Genomic DNA, 19,116 nt, shown 5'->3' with positions numbered 1-19,116 from the left:
TCACCGGAATAAGGGTGGCACACACACACGGAATGTCAGGAATGAGGTTTACCGCTGGGCGCACCTCTGGGTCGGCCGGGCGGGCGTTTGTGTGTGTGTGTGTGTGTGTCCCCGCACGCTAGCTGTAGAAACATTCTTACACTCCTAGACCTGTCTGGCCACATTCCAGGACAGCCCGCTGGTTTCCATGACACCCAACCCCACCAGGACCTGCTCTGAATGTGCCTGTTGCCAAAAATGTTTTTATTTCCCTAAAACAAGCACACGTCATCTACACGTTGATCAATGGCATTCCATGACTAGAGCCTTTTTCCCCTCATTGTACTCAATGGTTTAGTCATAGTTATTTTTAATTCTTTTGGTTTCTGTCTCACAAGTATATTAAGATCAGATGCATGTTGAAAATAGTTTTTGAATGAATGTGAATTTCTCGGTGCATTCTGTAGAGGAGAATGTCATCTGAAAGTAAATCACAAACTCTTATTTCTTCATTTTGGGGAGAAGGAAATGGTCCGTTACAGTGGTGATTAATGCACACGACCCACTCTGTGGAGAGATGTTTTTAATAGACAGATTCATCTCAAAGGCAAAATAATCATCTGTACACACGCACACACACATACACGCACACGCGCGCACACACACACACATACGTACGTACACATACTCACACAAACAAGTACACATACACATGCATGCGCACACATATACAGACGCACACACACACACACACGCGCGCACACAGGATGTGAGGGATTCCAAAGAGGGAGTTGTGAGTTTTCAGAGCTGGACTATAATTAATTTAGTCATTAGTGAAGGGATACCCTCCTACAACCCCCCCTCGCCTTCTGACTGTGATGTAGGTATTATAATTGCCTATATCCCAGTGCTGGATATTTGGAGGTGGGGAACCTCAAAAGCCCAGATGGAATATCTGCCTCTGAAATTAAGAATCCCCCCCCCCCCCCCTTCCGCCCCTCTCAAGCAATGAAGGGGTCACTGCTGGGTCTCTTTTTGAAATGCAGCACCAGCCCTTCTCTCTCCGCTGAAGAGACAGAGGCGTCCTTCATCATGGTGCGTGCGAGCGCGCACTGCAAGGCCTTCCCTTTGTCTCTCGGACACGTCGGCCATTTTGCGGGCCGGGCGCGGAGTGGAGTGGATTTGTCAGGGCGTGCCATCGGCTCGGCTGCTGAGGTCACGGGCAGTTCGTTTAGCACGACGCTCGTTCTCGCTAAAGCTCCGCTCGTTCTCGCTAACGATTGCCCCGGCTGGCGAGCTCCTGCCCTGCCCCTACTCCAGCCCAGTTTCTGGCCGCGGGCTCTGCGGCTAGGCTAGGCTAGGCTAGGCTAGGCTAAACGTGCGACGGCGCTTCTCACGGCTTTCAGGAGAAGCAGTTTCCTTCTCGCCAGTCCCGTGTCCCTCCCGCGTGTCATTGGCTGGCTCAAAATGGCAGGGTGGCGGATAATCACGTTTGCGTCGAATCATTATTATTTTTCTTCTTCTCGTTGGCGTTGACAAATGACACTGTCAGCCAAAGACGGGCAAAGCAGCACCGTGTTGAATTGAGAAGTGTGTGTGTGCGCGTGTGTGTGTGTGTGTGTTTATGTGTGTGCGCGTGTGTGTGAGAGTGTGTGTGTGCGTGTGTGTGAGTGTGTGTGTGTATGTGTGCGCGCGTGTGTGTGAGAGTGTGTGTGCGCGTGTGTGTGTGCATGTGTGAGAGTGTGTGTGTGTGTGTGTGTGGGTGTGTGTGTGTGATTGAGAAGTCAGGATTATAGATGAAGAATTTTAGGAATGAGGGTGGTCACATATACTCTGTAGTGAATTATGTTGTCACTATAATAATAATAATGCTTGATACACCCAGGAGAGCACAGGGGCTGGGATGGGGCTGAGCGATATACCACGAGGATCATTATCAGATTCAGGAACAGTCTTCGCCTCCATGTGGTGCATTACCTTTCTTTTCCTCTTCAAAAAAAAAAGAAATTATACCTGGAGTGGCAGTTAACAAGCTAACTGAAGAGGCTGCGTGAAATGAAAAAACGATTTATCTATTGAGCGTTGATACGACAGCCAATCAGCAGCCAAGGTCGCACGGTGTGATGCGTTTTTGTCAATCGCATGGAAGCTGTGAGGCCTTCCTGCTGATTGGCTGCCTTACGGTCCACCCAATAGATAACAGCGGTGACCGTGAGTTCATTTTTTTTTTTAATCTATGAAATATTCACTTCATAGAGTTCAGTTGCCCTTTTCAGCTGCTAGTTTGGACTCGTCTGAAATGGCAACCGCATGGTAAACAGCCGACCACGTTTCAGAGAACACCTCTGTGCCACCTTTGGGCAGCACCCTTTGTGCTTGTGCCGCCTGCCCGTCATGCCAGGCTGGCGGTTTGGTCAGCTTATCTGATGTGGGTGAAAGCCCCCACGCGCGTTTACCGTCGGGTTTCGCGCTCGGCGTGCGAACGCGGTCGCGTCCGTTAAAAAACGAAAGGGGCGCGTTCCCTTTTAACGGCGGACCTGCTTCACGCCCGCTGCGGATTCGTCAGGAGGAGGAGGAGCCCCGTGGATATCGCCGGCGGCGGCGGCGAGAGTAAACCCCGACCCGCGCTCCTTCGCTTCGCCGGGAAACGGGCGGTTTGTCGAGCCAGGATGCCGCGGTCTTCCGCGGCACCGCCAAACCCTCTCCCGCACGGGAGCGCGTTCACACTTCAGCGCGAGAGGCGGCGCGCTGAGGAGGTGATGTCACACGCAGGCCCTGAGTGAGCGGCGGCGGTGCGGCGGGTCGAGGCCCGGCACAGACAGGAGATACGGCTGGATTAGTAAAACAGGGCTCTGGCACCCCCCCCCCCTTTTTTAGCCGAATCCTTCAGCGTGTTATTATTTCTTATGTTTTGGCCTTGTGATGTTAAAAAAAAAAAAAAAAAATAGTCATAGTCATGACGTTGCATAGTCATGTCGCAAGTGGGCTTTGAGGAAGGAAGCACCTGTACTGGTAAAGCCGCCCCCCCCCACCCTCACCCACCCCCACCCTCACCCACCAGGTCTGTTTCCACCTCAAAGTGAAACAACGGACAGCGCATGTTTTCCCCGCTTTGTCATTCATTTCATACTTTAACTTGTGTGTGTGTGTGTGTGTGTGTGTGTGTGTGTGTGTGTGTGTGGGATGGGGGGCGGGGGATTCATATGGTTTCCAGTGGGAGTGGCAGGTGAACCTTAAGAAGTTGTGTGAGGCTTTTCTCATTTTGACTTGTTTGATGTACTTTCTGGTCCTTTCCGCCTCAAGGAACACCTTTCTCTTCCTCCTTTTTCAGAGAGGGATTAGGGAGCGTGAGTCTTCTTTACACAGTCAATGAAGAAGTGTGGAATTAATGCATATAAATGAGTTTCCATAACTAATATCTCGCTTTTTAAATTTTTTTATTAAAGACAGGGTACAAATCCATGTCGGTGTAAAAGCTTCCTTTGTTTCTGAAGATCTTCTATCCACACGTGCGAAAAGACTCAAATGACTAGCATCGTTTTTTTTTTGCTCGGTGCTGGCAAGATTAGCGTGCTGTTAGCGTCAGGCGTTTTCGAACGCGCAGGACCGGTTTCCAGAACATTCTTCGGTTGAGCAGGCCAAACCCGGACGCGAAACCGTGGCCGTCAGGCCGTGTTCTCCTCCGTGGCAGGAGCCGCCTCCTTCCGCAGTTACCGAACTTGGCATCGAACCGCAGGAGCCCTCTCCGGCTTCCGCCTAGCGCGGGTTCGAGAATGAGGTCGCCGTGGAGATCGCCACGGAGCATACGGTTTGGCCTGCGGCGCCGCGGCGGTGCCCCTGTCCCGAGACCTCATTGGCTCTCCTGGCTTGGCGAACGGCGAAACTTTTCCCTTTGTGCGATCGTCACGGCAACAGAAAGGCCGGTTGTGCGGGCTGCCTGTAAATCCGCTCAAAGCGCCAGAGCTTCGCTGGAGGTCCCCCCCCCACCCCCCAGGTCTTTATAAACGATCCTCGGCGATCGCCTGAGGCCGGCTGACCTCACCTCCTCGCCGCGTCCCAAAGGGAGCGCAGAACCCCTCTTCAGAGCGAGGCTGCGGAGCTCCCCGGAGGCCACGTCTCTCCGTCAGTCAGCCCCGCTCCGCGCCCTGCCAGGAAGCCCCGGGGGGAATTCGCTCGGCTGTCTGTTTTGACTACAAGTCGGAGGTGGAAAAAAAAAAAAAAAATGGGTATCATCTCCACGCTTGGCTTTGGGAAGGAGATTTACTAACTTTGAAAACTGGGTCTTTTTTTGGGTTTTTTTTCTTCTTCCCTCCCCTGAACAGCTCAGCCCCCCAGTTACCGGTGCGACGGGGAAGACGTGTGCGCCGAGCTCTCGCGAAGAGGGGAATGTTTTTTCCATTCAGAATAAAAGAACATCTCTTCCACATCTTCTCTGCTTTTTATTTAGGTTGGCCGGGGCCCCAGTGAGCCGGCGATGTTTTCGTTTAAACATCAGATGTGAGAGTCGGTGTGTGTGCTCGAGCCCGCTCCGCGTTGGGGACACGGTCCGGCGCGGCTGATTGGAGCCAGTTGTGGGTAATTAACCCCCCGCCCCCGCCCCCACCCCCGACACGCCACGCCCATTTTGGGGGCTCTCTCTCTCTCTTACACGGGCTCCTGCGCCCTGTTTAACGGGCGAGCGAGATCGGCAAGGCTCGGCAAACGCCGGGCGTGTCTCTGCGGCCGCTCCGGTGGGGCCGGGCGGGGCGGGGCGGGGGTGTCGCCCGGTGGGGGAGGCGGGGTTTGGGGTTGACGCGCGGTGGGCGGGAGAAAGCCTGGCCCGGGCCTGCTGACGGTGCGGCTCGAGGCCTGCTGAGCGATCGCCACCCCTCCGCTGTTCCCTCCGCTGTTCCCGCCGCTGCCGCCGCCGCCGCCGCCGCCTGTCCCTCTGGGACGGCCTCCTCGCCGCTGGCAGATGTTGTTTTTCTTCCTCTGTGCGCCTGCAGCGGGGTGACTGGCGCTATCTCTGCTGTCCTCGCGGTGTCTCTCCTAATTGCGTTCGCTGCGGCGCTCCTGTTCACGCAGTGATTCGGAACGCTGCTCCCTGTCAGCCGCATGCACACACGCACACACACATGTACACGCACACATGCACACACGCACACACACACGCACACACACATGTACACGCACACACACACACGCACACATGCACACACACACACACACACACAACCACCACACACACACACACACACACACGCACACATGTACACACACACACATGACACACACACACACACACATGCACACGCACACATGTACACGCACACACACACACGCACACACACATGTACACGCACACACACACACGCACACACACATGTACACGCACACACACACACGCACACATGCACACACACACACACATGTACACGCACACACACACGCACACGCATGCATGCACACGCACACACATGCACGCATACACACATGCGCACGCGCACGCACGCACACACACGCACGCACACACACACGCACGCATACACACGCGCACGCACGCACACATGCAGAGGAGCCGCAGTGCATTTAGAATGTGTCTCAGAATGCGCAGGGCGCGGTGTTCCGTGGCTCCGCCCCCATTCCACCGATCTGGCCCCTCCTCTCTGTTTCTTCCCCTTTGTCTCTCACTCTTTCTGTTTCTCTCCGTTTCCCTCTGATCTCTCCCTTTCCTTATTTCTACTCCTGCATCCCTTCTCCCTCTCTATCTCTTCTCCCTTTCTCTCTCTCCTTTTTTCCTTCCTTTTGTTTTTCTGCCCTTCCCTTTTCCCCTTTTCCTCCCTCACTGTCCCGCTCACTCTTTTCTCCATTTCCCTTCTGCTCTCCTTTTCTTTCTCTCTTTCTCTCTCTCTCTCTCTCCCACTCGTTCTGCGTCCCTCCCTCTTTCTCTGTTGGTCTCCTCTCTCTCTCTCTCCCTCTCTCCCTCTTCCACTCATTCTGCCTCCCTCCCTCTTTCTCTGTTGGTTTGTGCTCTCTCTCTCTCTCTCTCTTCCACTCGTTCTGCCTCCCTCCCTCTTTCTCTGTTGGTCTCCTCTCTCTCTCTCCCTCTCCTCATCTGCCTCCTCCCTCGTTTCTGTGTCTCCTCCTCTCTCTCTCTCCTCTTCTCTGCTGCTCCCTCCCTCTCTCTCTCTCTCTCTCTCTCTCTCTCTCTCTCGGTGCAGCTGGGGGATTTCCTCCTCGCGTGGCGTGGTCATGTGACCGCAGGATGGGTGTGGCCTGGTGCATTCCGGGCTTCTCCTGTGGAGGCTGTGTCAGTGCAGAGGGAGGAGGCCTGGCTCACAGGCCTTCACTTGTTTGCATTCTGATACCAATCGAGGTGCAACAAAGATGCCTTTTCAAAACCCCGGCAACCCGTCGCCATGGCGAAGGAGACGTTCCGTCCTTAAACTCCGCCTGCGTTCACGACGACGCCTCCTGTAGCGTGCTGCTAACACATTTTCTCTCTTTTTTTCCTATTTCTTTTGTTTTCTTGCCGTTCATTTGCAGTTATTTTGTTTGACCTTGAGGAAAGGACGTCGGCTCTGGGCGGTGTGCGCCGCGCGTTACCGCCCGTCGTGAAAACGAAGCTTTGATATTTCATCTCTGACATTATGCGCGCTTAAAATTTAAAAAAAGAGATAGATAAAAAAAAAAATTTATAATTACTATAAAATAATTTTGGGAATTGCAGCATTTCCTGACTTGCAGTGGCCGTTGTGGGGGGACAGACAGCGTTATTGGGGCTCTAGCGCTGTTTGTTTGTAGAGCTCTGTGGCCGGGAGCGCGAGGAGTCGCAGGACAGATTATCCCCGGAACGTGTGACTAACTAACTGCTGGAGGGCGGCTTGGCAGATCTCCAGAGGTCTGGGTGTGTCTGTGTAGCCTTTGTGTGCTGGGGGGGGGAGTCGGGGGGGTTTGGTGCAGTGTGGGGGCTGTGATGGAGCGGAGAAGGGAAAGGGGGGGAGGGGGTGGGGGGTGGGGGGGGGGCGGTGATGTCACCCAGCCGGGAGAAGGCTCTGCGTTTTCCCCCTCTCGTGTTAGTATGCAGGGCAGGTGTGGCTGCAGTGCGCGGCTGGCTGCAGCCTTGCAGTGCTTCAGACGCCTTCTCCTGCTGCTAACGCGCCGCTCCCGTCGCCCGGGAGTCTCCCGGCTCCCCTCCTCTTCTCCCCTCCTCCTCTCCCGCTCCTTCTGACACGTATCACACGCACGCCGGGCACTGTTTTAACCCTCTGAAGAGTAGGTTTCCTTTTTTTTTTTTTTTTTTTTGGAATGTCTGTTCAAGATTCTGAGTCAGTGTTCTAGAACTCCGTCGCTTTCGGTCGCCAGCGGCGATTGTGACATCAGCATTAGAACGTTCGGTTGAGAACGTTCCGATCACGTATTTGTGACCTCACACTTCAGAGGGTGAAAAGTCATTATCTTGCAAAGCTTTTAATGCGTTCAGCCATTTTTTGAAAATATTTATTGACTCTGTACTTTGCTGCAGCAGTGCACCCCTTGTATGTGTTACATAAATACATGTCATTGACCTTGTTTGCTCTTGTATTAAAATATTTAAAGCTCACTATGTTTGATTAGTTCTAGGAAAATGCGAGAGAATTTGATTGATTGATTTTTTTTTGTTTGATTGATGTTCCCCTCCCCCTTCCCCCCCCCCCCCCAGCCTGGCCTGTCTGTCTGAGCTGAAGTCCAGATTGCAGACGGGACATGTTTATCTTTCACTGCTTTTTCCGTGCCCGCGGCCCTCTTATGTGTTTGTCATCCGTTTCGCCTACAGCCCTCGTTCCCCCCCCCCCCCCCCCCGCCCCACCCTGTCAGATCTCCCGACTGCTGTTGAGGGCGGGAGGGAGAGGGGGGCGGGAGGACGGGGTGGGGGGCGGGGATGAATGGGTTTTCAGCCTGTCAGGGATTGAGCTATGGATTGGTGGGGTCCACTAGTTAGAGGATATTGATCAGCCGGCTGCTGGTGCACCCCCCCCCCCCACTCACTCACTGATGCTCAGCCTCCAGAGGCTTTTAAAAAAATCAAATCGGCGCCTTGCTCTCGCTCCATTACCAGGACAACTGTTGCACCTGCATTAAAAATGAAAGCCATGCACCAGTTGCTCTTTATATATATAGGCTATATTTTTTTTTTTCCCCCATATCCCCTTTTTTTCTCCGTTCGCTCCTGAGCTCGTGACGGTTTTTACCCGCGACGGGGAGAAATTAAACCGGCTTCGTCTTTTCTCCGCCGCGACCTCGACGTTCCAGCCAGCGACGCCGTTGAGCCGCTGTTCAGCGTTTTTTGACTGAGATCTCGGCTTGTCAGTGCCATTGCAGTCCACTCCACCCCCCGTGGGACGGGGTTCTCCCCCCCGGTGGGTACGGCTTACCTGCTTTGAGCCGCCGGCTGTCCCGTAGGCGCTGGACGGGGTCGTTCGTTAGCCGCGTGCCGCGAAGCGGTCGTCATTAGCCTAATTAGTGAGACACGGCTCTTTGAGTCTGCCTGAGGTGGCGGGGAGAAGGGCTACATCACCAGTCACGTTTTGGGTTTTCCCAAAGCAGTCTGGGTATTTAAAAAAAAACACAAAAGTAGAACTGGTAAGTGTGACAGCGGTAAGTAAATTACCGGTAAGCGGCAAGTACCGTTTTGATGCTGTGGCACGTTCAGTCCGAGCTGAGAAGCACCAGCCGGTGGGGAAACACACACACCTGAGGTTTGTGGTAACTAATCAGCCCGGCTTGTCAAAGGCGTGTTCCTTCCTCTCTGCGGTACGGTGGCTGAGACCTGGAGCTCACGGCGAGAGAGAGAAGGGGAGCGTTTCTTCGTCTATGTGCTCAAGACAAAAAAAAAAAAAAAACAGAAAGAAAGCGCTGCTGCTTCAGTGGAGTCGCTGGGCAGCTGAGAATCGGCCGACTGAGTCGACCGGGAAAGCTGGGAAGTTTCCGTCGTGTCCGGTTTCTGCTTTCCTCGGTCATTGTCATTTCAGCTTATTATTTTTTGCCTGGAACCCACGAGGGGGAAGGGTGAAGGTGTTTGTTTATTTGTTTCCGTGTTCGAGTGGGTTCGCTCTGTCTCTCTCTCTCTCTCTCTCTCTCTCTCTCTCTCTCTCTCTCTCTCTTTTTCTCTCTCTCTCTCCCCCTCTCTCTGTCCGTGGCAAACTACTACTACTGGCAAAACACCTGTAACTGCCGCATCTCCCTCCCAGGGGTGTCACACGGCGTCTTGACAGCCGTTTGTTTGTTTGTTACCGTGGAAACAGACGCTCCGTGTTCTTATTCCGAGCAGCATGTTGAGTGCTGCATTCCAATGGCATACTCTGCAACCCCAAGGTGTCCTCACCCGCCCACCATCCCCCCCCCCCCCACCCCCACCCCCCCGGCGGGGCTGTGTTGCGTAGCGATCTGTGCAGATGCACTAATCTCCATGTCTTCCGTGATTGCGGTGGAGAGGAAACGCAGAGCTGGGGGACAAGTGTACATATCTCAGAGACCAGTGAGTCAGTGCAGCCTTTTCCTGGGTGACGAGATCTATTCGCCGCAATTCTATTCATGCACACGGTTCACCTTTCTGAACGTAGTGAGGAATGCTTATGGTGTGTTCTCTATCGAAAACACACACGAAACAGCCTTTCTGAGGAGAGCTGACGAGAATAGATTTTGACATGACTGCATTTGCTGTGTGTGTGAGTGTGTGAGTGTGTGTGTGTGTGTGTGTGTGTGCATGTGTGTGCGTGTATATGTGTGCTTTTTGGTAACCAGGAAAGTAAGATTCCATCTTGTGTTGAAATGCCATCTATCGAATTTCCTTCTGCCCTTTTTTGAGGAACCTCCACCCCTTGCCCCTCTTGGCAGTGTTGACCCGTGTTTCATAAGGTCCTGCCCTGAGTGGAGACCTCTGTGCGGTCTCCACATCGCCCAAACGTGCCAACCAGAGGACCAAAGACCACTGTGCGGTCCTCACTTTGCACAGACGTGCCAAACGGAGGACCAAAGGCCGGCGTGCGGTCTTCGCTTCCTGCAAACTTGCCACACACGGAGGACCCGGGGACCGAGAGTGAACAGATGGAATCTTTACTTCCATCTGCTGCCCGGATTTGAGCTGGAACACTTTCTATCTCTCCCCGGCGCTCTCTTCTCCTGACACACTGATACTGAATCCAGGCTCTGTGCCGCACGGGGGGTCAGGGGGGGCCACCCGTTTCGGTAACGGTCCTCTTCGCCCGTCAGGTTTAACCACACGCCTCTTGTAGCCGGTGTCCTGGTTTCCAACGGTTCCCGTGCCCCCCCCCGCCCCCCCCCACTCCCCCCCGCATGCCTGCTGCAGAGCCCTGTCCAATCAGATGTGTCCTCCCACTCCGACTCTTAGAATCCTCACCCGCCAGTCCAGAGGGTGGGGTCTGGGGTCTCCCTGCGGATCATCGGGGGGGTGGGGGGGGAGGTGGGGGAAGGCCGGTGCTAATTGAGCTCGGTGCCCCGGGTCGATCTTAGCACAGAGGCGACACTTACGACCCTGGAAGAGCCTCTCGCTGGGCAAGGCGGGGTCAGGGGGAAGAGCGGGTCCAGATTAATTTGGCGGTAATGAGCGATGTCAAAGGACTGAGCGGTTCCTTCCGCTAAGGCCAGAGTTCTGAGCCCCAGCTGCAGTGTCTGCCCTTGGATTATCAGCCGCTGGAGACGGCTGGACGGGCTCACGGTATCTGTCCTGTCCTGTTTGCTCTTCCTGGAATGGGGGGGGGGTGGGGGCAGGGGGTGGGGGAGGGACTCCTATATAAGTGGAGCTGGTCAGTGGCCAACTATAGAGGATTGTGGTTGTACTGGGCAGCTCCCAGGTGTGAATGTGTATGAGCGTGAAGCAGGGCGTTGCTGCAAAAGAGCATCCGTGCTCAGCGAACCTACCCTGGGTAAATAAAGGTTAACTGATTAACTAAATATATGATCGTGGAACCTTTCACCTTCTGTCCTGGTCTTTCTCCTCAAGACCGTGTGTGGAGGCGGTCTGACCCAAACTGTGGTTATCTAAAGAAGCCCAGAACGTTCGTCTTGACCTGAAGAAGAAGCAGCACAACACCTCGGTCAGTGGTCCTGGGACCTGGTCCTGGAGAGAGTCACGGGTTCTGCTGGTTTTTTTGTCCTCACCTTAAGATCAGCAACCGATTCAAACTCAGGAAAACTGAGCTGACCTGGTAAATGGAAAACGGACTGCATTTACATAGCGCTTTTACAACTGATGCCTCTCATTCACCAGAGCAATTAGGGGTTAGGTGTCTTGCTCAGGGACACTTCGACACGCCCCGGGCAGGGGATCGAACCGGCAACCCTCCGACTGCCAGACAGCCGCTCTTACCTCCTGAGCTGTGTCGCCCCCCCGGGGTAACCGATCAGCTGCTTCCCAAAGTGCTGAATCCCCACGTAAGTCAGCAGACCGGTTCCACTGGCTCTCCCCCCCCCCCCCCCCCGGGGGCCAGGACTGCGGGGCCACTGCTCCAGATGATCAGGCCCTTTGCTTAAGAGGCTCAGGATACATTTCCCACCGAAGTGTGGGGAGAAACGCCCTCGTGCCTCACGCGAAGCCTCTCGGCGGCGCGGTCGATGCCGGCGCGTTGCGTTCGCTGTCTGCGACGTCGCCGCCGCACTTACGCGCGAGCTGAATGGCCTCGGCTCATTAGCCGAGCGTCTACTGGTGCAAAGCGGCTAAATGATCATGGCACTTTTGAAAAGGGTAAAAAAAAAGAGAAAGAAACCACTGGCAGTAGCTAAATGGTTTTTTTTTTTGCTCCTCATAAATTTGTGTAGTTCCGCTTCGGAAGCAGGGAAATCACGGTTCTCGTGAATGAGCTCTTGTTCTGCTAAAGCTGTTAATCTGTTGCTTTGCTCTTCGTGTGTATTTAGGAGAGAGGTGGGGGCGACGCGTGATTCAGTTCAATCAACCTGAAATTGCTACTGCTGCTGCTGTACGTGTGTCTGCGTGTGTGTGTGTGTGTGTGTCTGCGTGTGTGTGTGTGTGCGCGTGTATATGTGTGTGTGTGATGTGTGTGTCTGTGTATGTGTGATTGGGGCTTACCATTCTACTGATTGTGTGTGTGTGTGTGTGTCCGTCCAGTGTGCATGTATGTATGGTGTGTGCGTGCGTGAATGTATGTATGTGTGTGGCGTGTGCGTGTATGTGTGTGGCGTGTGCGTGTTTGCGTGGCAGATGTGTGGCGTGCGTTATGCTGCGTGTTGTGGCCAGTGCAAGTGTGGGCTGTGGTTTGTGGGCATGTGCTTTCGGGCATTAGTGCGGTCTTGCGTGGCGTCAGGCAGTAGCTGTGCCTCACGGTCTGTGCTGTAGCTGTCCGCACATGACGAGTTGGGAAAGAAAATAATCTTCCTTTGAAGATTCCCTCCTAGCGTAGCCGCGGAACACTGACAGCTCTTCAGCCCTGTCAGACGGCGCTGGGGGGGGCTGTGCCCCTCCCTCTCCCAGCTCCTCTGCCCCTCCCGCTCCCAGCTCCTCTCCCTTTTCGTGAGAAGCACCACAGCTGCATAATGGGATTCAGTGTGTGCGACAAACGTGACTGCACGACTCCCCGTAACTCCGCCCCGATCTGCAGCAGCACAGTCGCATCGGTGGATTTGAACCCGCAGCCCTGAAGCTGCTCAGCTATTGACAGGACGAGTTTCTGGCAAAATGACTTTTTATTTAAATTTAACCCCTATTTACGCAGGGTAGGTTTGACTGAGCACGCATGCGCTTTTACAGCAAAACCCTGTTAATGCCTCCCCCCCCCCAAGTAGCCTAACATGCATGTCTCTGGACTGTGGGAGGAACCCGGAGTACCTGGAGGGAAACCCACATGGGCAACGAGGAGAACGTGCAAACTCCACACAGAAAGGCCCCGGCCAGGATTCAAACCCCCTGTACCATAAGGCCAGAGCTCCGAGCTCTGAGGCGTAGGTGTAGGTGTAGGTGTAGGTGGAGGTGGAGGTAGCATCCGGATTGTTTAGTTTTGACGGTCAGGAGCTCCGACGCGCTAAAGGGGCCCGCCCCCCCCCCCCCCGTCCTCATTACCCCCACGTAGCCCGAGCTCAGAGGGACCGTTTAATAAAGCTGGCATTGCACAACAGCGCACGCCAAGATGAGTCACTTAAAGGGGAAGTTTACCCGTCCCCCTGTGAGACAGCGTACGGCTAAGTGCACTGCGCTTTGGCACATATAAAAATAACCCATCCTGAAATGAATGAGGAGACATTTTTCCGCTTGTTTTTGCTTGCTCAAGCTACAATCTCCCATAATGCATTTGTTCCTCACCTTCCCACGCCAATGCAGGAACCATGCATTGCTCTGTGGGAAATTGAGGTGGTGAGGGAAATTAATTTGTCCATATCGGGCAAAATTGAGTTAAATTTTCATTGCAATGTAAAACGCGATCGTGAATATCTCCTGTACACTCGTGCACACACAAGTACAGGCAAGCTGGTGTGAAGGGTGCCAATGATTCAATATTTGAAAAAGTTGTATGGGATACCTAATCATTTTTTTTATTTTATTGGTGGGTTTTGGGATACATTTACATGTTAATTAAATAGTAATTAGCTGAGATCTACTGTGCCTGTAAGCAGCGGTAACTGTGCGTGTGTTTCATAATAAGAACCGCATCCACAGAACGGCCACCTCATTGGCCGAAGGCTCACTGTTTCAGCCAATCCCGGGAGGCCCGAAGGCGGGCGAGCTTCCAGCCCGTGCGGAGCGTCGGCGTGTCCGGCATCCCGCTTTTAGTTTGGGTTTTCAGTCCGGTCGAAAATCAAGAGGAAGTGTGCGCAAGCAGTTTCCAGCCTTCCTCCTCTCGCGTTGCCAAGGACGGGCGTAAACAAAAACGGGGCTGTGCACTTCCTCTTCGCGAGGAGCGATTTCCTGCCCCTTTGTCGGGGTGGGGGTGGGGGTGGGGGTGGGGGGGGGGTTGCACCGTGGGAGACGGGGGGCCTCTTCCGCAAAATCCGTCAGATTTTCCGCCTGCCCCGGCCCTTCGCTGCAGGGGAAACTCCGGCAAAAGATAAATAAATAAAAAATTTAAAACGGTAGAATGCTCCTCGTGATTAAACGATTGTTACGCGATTTACCTACTGCAAATGCGCCACCGCGGTTTATTGGTTTAATGGCTCTAAATTTTCCTCCTGGAGTCAGCAGGATATAAAAAACGTCCATAAAATAAAGCGTCCGTGTTTCGGCCAGGGTGAGTGTACTGTCTTAACGCCGCTACGCTGGCTCTCAAAGACGGCGGTAAAACGTAAACCCAGCCGACCGGTGGATCCCAGTTCTGCCGCTTGTTCTGTGTCGGGACACATCTTCCAGTGGAAAAAAATGTGTTACGTTGGAGCTCCGCCCAGTACACTGTATCAAATACCGCCTGTTTTGTGTTGTTATAGAGCAGCGGGTATTCGAATCTGGCCCCCGGGGGCCAGCAGTGCTGCTGGTTTTCATTCCTCCGCTCTACTCTGGGCCTGATTTAAACCTGGAAGCCCAGGTGAGCGTAATCTCTGCTCAGTTCGTGACATTAGTGGACTGTGGACTGTCAGGAAGAAGAGAAAACCAGCAGTGCTGCTGACCTGGAAGGCCAGAGTTGAGTAGGCTATCCCAGTTATAGAGCCTCTACAATTGGAATCATAGCAGTCAAGGGAACATTTGTCATGGATTTGTCACACTCTTTTATTGCTATTGCTTTTCCATTTTATATTGATGCTTTAATATATATATTTTTTTGAGTATTAAGTGTTCTGTTGACAATAATGTATTTTTAAGGAATTTATTTTGGTTATCAGAGCAAGTGATTAAATTCAGTTTTCAATAGAGTGTCATCTGAAACAGAATGCACTGTATTATCAGGGCTGTGCTGTAGTAATGGCTAAGCATAACTTCATAAATCACAACTGAGCAAAACTTTATTATAAATGCACGGTGAGCTGACTGATTGACCAATGTAAAGCTTGGAGGGAGAGACCAAAATCTAAATTTTTTTTGGGGCTGTTCTTTTTGAGATCTTCTAACGGTACTTGGGTGTCCCACGGGCGAGCGGTGACATTTCAAAAGCCGGTGTGATTTGTTTGGAAACACTGTCAGCGATCTCTCGCGTGGCATTTACGCAATCTGGCATTTGCACGCGTTCGTTACACTGGGCTAATGTAGCCTGAGCGCTACAGCCAGACCGCGCGTCTCTCCGTCCCGCTTGGCCTTCGACGGCGCGGTCGTGCGAAAGACGGAGGTGTGGAGCTCAGCGCGAAGACGAGGAGGAGCCGTGCATCGTTATTATTATTATTTCTCACACAGACACAGGTTCACGTGCCGTTTGATGTGGACGGAATGCCGTGAGCGCAGGAGCTGCGCTTCAGTATGTCGAGGCATATGGCCTGCCTCAGGCCGCTTTGCATACACTTGCTACATTAGTTGTTGGACAAATATTTCGGCATTTGATTTTTAACCCCCCTCCCCCACTCCCATCGCCGACTTTCAAAGTAGAGAGCTGCCTTGCTGTCTCATTCCTCTTTTGTCAGCATGGGGGTGGGGTGGGGTGGGGCGGGGCAATGTGGTTAGTTTTAGTGCCCGTCTGGAGTGAAATTACGGATGCTGCATCCTCACCATATCCCCGGGACAGAGTGAGGGCTTAACTGAAGAGTCTGTTCTGAGGGGAATATCAGAGTCTCACCGTTGGCCCTGCTGGTGGGTGGGCCTTGTCAGTACCAGTGTGGGGGTCAATCGACAAGAATTGATCAGGTGGATACACACGTGTGGTCCCAGTGCACTTGTTTTGCCGGTCTGTGGGGCTGAGAAGGTTTTTCTCTCTGCTTCGCGACTCTTCCTCTTCCGAAAAAAAAAAAACAAAATCCCGGTCTTGGCCTCTCCACGAGGCTTTCGTTATCAGAGGCACCGCCCAGCAGGCTGGAAAACCAACCAAGGAAAGGAAAAAAAAAAAAAATTCGCTGTTGCTCCGTTAACAGAAGATCCCAAGGTCGGGGGGGGAGGGGGACGACGGCTTTTTTGTTGAGGAAACCGAACCAGCAGGCCCTCGCTGAAGAAAACAGGAAGAAGGGTCATCCTGTTCTCTTGGCATCAGGATGCGGCAGAAAGGAACGGCATTTGGCCACAGGGCAGTGAGTTCCATGCTGCGCTCCTGATGCACCGGGCCTTCAGCAGAGCGTGAGTGTGGAGATTAATGACTGTGCGTGAGTAGCATGGAGTCACAAACGCATGTTAGTAACATAATGCATCATGATGAAAACCAGAAAACTCTCAATGTTTCATCTTTACATTTTCTTACTGCTGCTCGCCCTACAAAAGCAGTCTGTTTGTTAGCAAGTGATTTAGTTCTGTGATACGACAAAAGATTTAGGTCTGTAGAAGCAAAAAAGTAATAGAAATAAAATGTTACGCCTAAATGTACGACTAAAATACTTGCTAAAATGATTTTATGCCTTTTCAGTTCATGTACTGTTTCAGTGTGACTTCAAGCAGCTCAGATCCCGCGCCCTCAAAATATTTATTGTTTAAGGGGGCACCGTATAAAAATTCTGGCCGATATCTAGAATCAATATTTGGCCGGTCCCGAAAACCTTCCTGTTTTATATTACAGCATGAACTCAAACTGCAATCATGTTTACACATTAATGGAGGAAGTCGATGAGCACAGACGTCAACTTGTGCAGGAAAAATGTAGCATTTTATTTGTATAGCAAAATATATCAGATTGCTTGCTTTTTTAATAATGATTAATTCTTTAAAATACTAAATTACAAATCCAAAAATCAAAACGATTGTGATTGAGCTATTTCATTTTTATTGAATTTACAGAATCAGCGGCACATCAAATCGAGTCGTCTCTCTGGTGCTTGGGTGTTACACACACAGGCCAAGTTAAGTTATATCATTGCATCGCATCAGCCATAGTCTGGGTCCGTCAGCCAATACCGGTGATTAAATTCTAAGATGTTATTTCTCGATAATGGCGCTTGCTGATATTACCCTGATTTCTGATTATCGTACGTCTGTACTATCTTTAGTCCCTTGAAGGGATCTTTCCTGTGTTGGGTTGCCATGTTCTTCTGTACCCCCAGTATATGATGATTAGGAGCACGCGTGTGATGGACGTATTCCAGTGACGGGAGTATTACCACACCGATTTGGGCCAGTCAGCTAATGTATAAAAGACCCATGGATAATTAAGCTGGGTTGATGAAACCGTGTGATTCATTAAACCCGTCAGATCAAAACCTCGCCTGACGAACCGACCCGCTGTTGGCAAGGCTGTCCAGTATTGTTGGGGAAAAAAAAGTGGGCTAATCTGCGGTGATTTATGTCGTAATTTTCCATGAAAAACGGCGGTGGAGATTTTGGCATCTTCCCAGCTTGAGTTTTTTTTTTCTCTCTGCATGACCGGAGAGGAGGACAGAAGCCCATCATGGCTTGTGGCGGAGTGAGAGGGATACTGAGACGGCCGGGTCGCTGTGCGAACGGGACTCCGGCGTACGCACGGCCCCGCGAGGCTCGTTTGCATTTTATTTGAGCCCAATGGGGGATATTGTTTGTCTCCATTTTGCACCCGATCGGCGCCTCGGGAAGTCCTGCTCAGCCGGACGCGGCCGGCCTTTACCGACGCGGTAACCGCGACGACCACGCCTCAGCGGGCCGCGTGAGCTCAGACCCGAAGCCGCAGCCAGCCGATCCCACCTTTGTTTATGTGCCGCTGCGCTGTCGTCCGTGGCAACGCGTTATTTCTCACCGTCCGTGTTTCCGTGGCTGCCTCGCTGCGTGTTAGAACATAGGCGTCCCCTTTGGCTCCTTTATTTATTTTATTTTTTTGGCATTTTCTGTATGAGATTTAATTGCGTTTCAGCACACGTAAGACGTTTAGCTGTCCCTCTTATCAAAGCCTCACATAGCTTAGATTCTTTACATGCACGCTCTGAAATGATTGAGGTTAAACACCTTGTTTAGGGGTACAAATATAGCGCCCCGCCTAGCAATACATTCTACAACTTCGGAGATGCACGCCCGGGTTCATAACCTCTATACCACAATGCTGCTCACAGAACAGCCAATGACTCAAGCTCAGGGCTTTAGTGGCAAATTTTGTAATCTGACCTTGTTTAAAATTCTCCTATTTTACTTCTCTAAAGTCAAAACTGGGGAAAAAAAAAGAGAATTGTTTTTTTTCCCCCCTCCGAAATGAATTGTATGTAAATGTGCCAGAGAGATGAGAAAGTGCTTGTGTTTATTTGTGCATTGTGCATTCTTTGGCTGTTATGGGCTTCATTTTGATTACCCGGGTGTAGGAGCAGTCTTTTTTCCCCACAAAGCGAATTCTTCTGGATTTTTTGCACGCCCCGTTCAATGCATTACTTTAATCCGTCGTCTGAATGTGAAATCCGATTGCCTCAAACGGTTTTCAGATCAAACTGATGGAGTGGCTTTGACAATAATAGGAGATGCAAGTTGAGAAAAATGGTGTCGCTTGTCTGATGTGACCGAGAGTTAGGTGCCTTAGAATGAGTACAAGGCACCAAATATATTTCCCAGATCTCTTTTTTTTTTTTGTCGCTGCAGAAGAAAATCAATTGTGTGCTTGTGTGCAACATGGTGTCAAATTTCTTTTGGGGCGGGAAATATTTTCTGTAAAAAAATAGCCTACCTGTCAGTACTTGATTGTGATGCCACATGTGACAAAGTTCCTGGGTTGTATTTTAACACCAATGGAAAACCACACACAACAAAAAACAGGAAATCATTTTGTCTAGTTATGTCATTGAAATTGATTAGTTCCACCATATGACAGACTACTGACGACTATCACATACGTTATGCAAGTGTTGCGCAATGGACGTGTTGTTGTCATATCAGCACTTTAGAGTGGATTCTGCAGTGTATGCATTAGAAACATTTATGTCAGCAATAGATACAAGCACAACTTTAAAGTAGGAAATGTTGTATTTTTATAAAGCAATGTATTAATACTTCATTGGTTGGCCTACTTGAAAACAAAGCTAAATAAACAAGGAAAGCTTGTTTATTTAGCTTTGTTTTCCGTTTTTTTTTGTGTGTGGAGGTAGTGCTATGATTTGTATTAGCATATGAGCCACTAGCACGCAGCCTCACATTGGCACATTAAC

At 51.6% G+C, this 19,116-nt stretch overlaps 1 protein-coding gene across 5 annotated transcripts in view; it reads left to right on the top strand.

Annotated features, from left to right (window-relative positions):
- Positions 1–19,116, top strand: part of atp2b4 (ATPase plasma membrane Ca2+ transporting 4) — a 99,489-nt gene that overhangs the window by 23,912 nt on the left and 56,461 nt on the right. The gene's annotated exons all lie outside the window — the stretch shown is intronic.

This window comes from Anguilla rostrata, chromosome 13 (assembly GCF_018555375.3).
Source record: "Anguilla rostrata isolate EN2019 chromosome 13, ASM1855537v3, whole genome shotgun sequence".
Lineage (NCBI taxonomy): Eukaryota > Metazoa > Chordata > Actinopteri > Anguilliformes > Anguillidae > Anguilla > Anguilla rostrata.
Note: the sequence above shows the minus strand (reverse complement) of the source record. Positions and strands in the feature narration are given on the sequence as shown.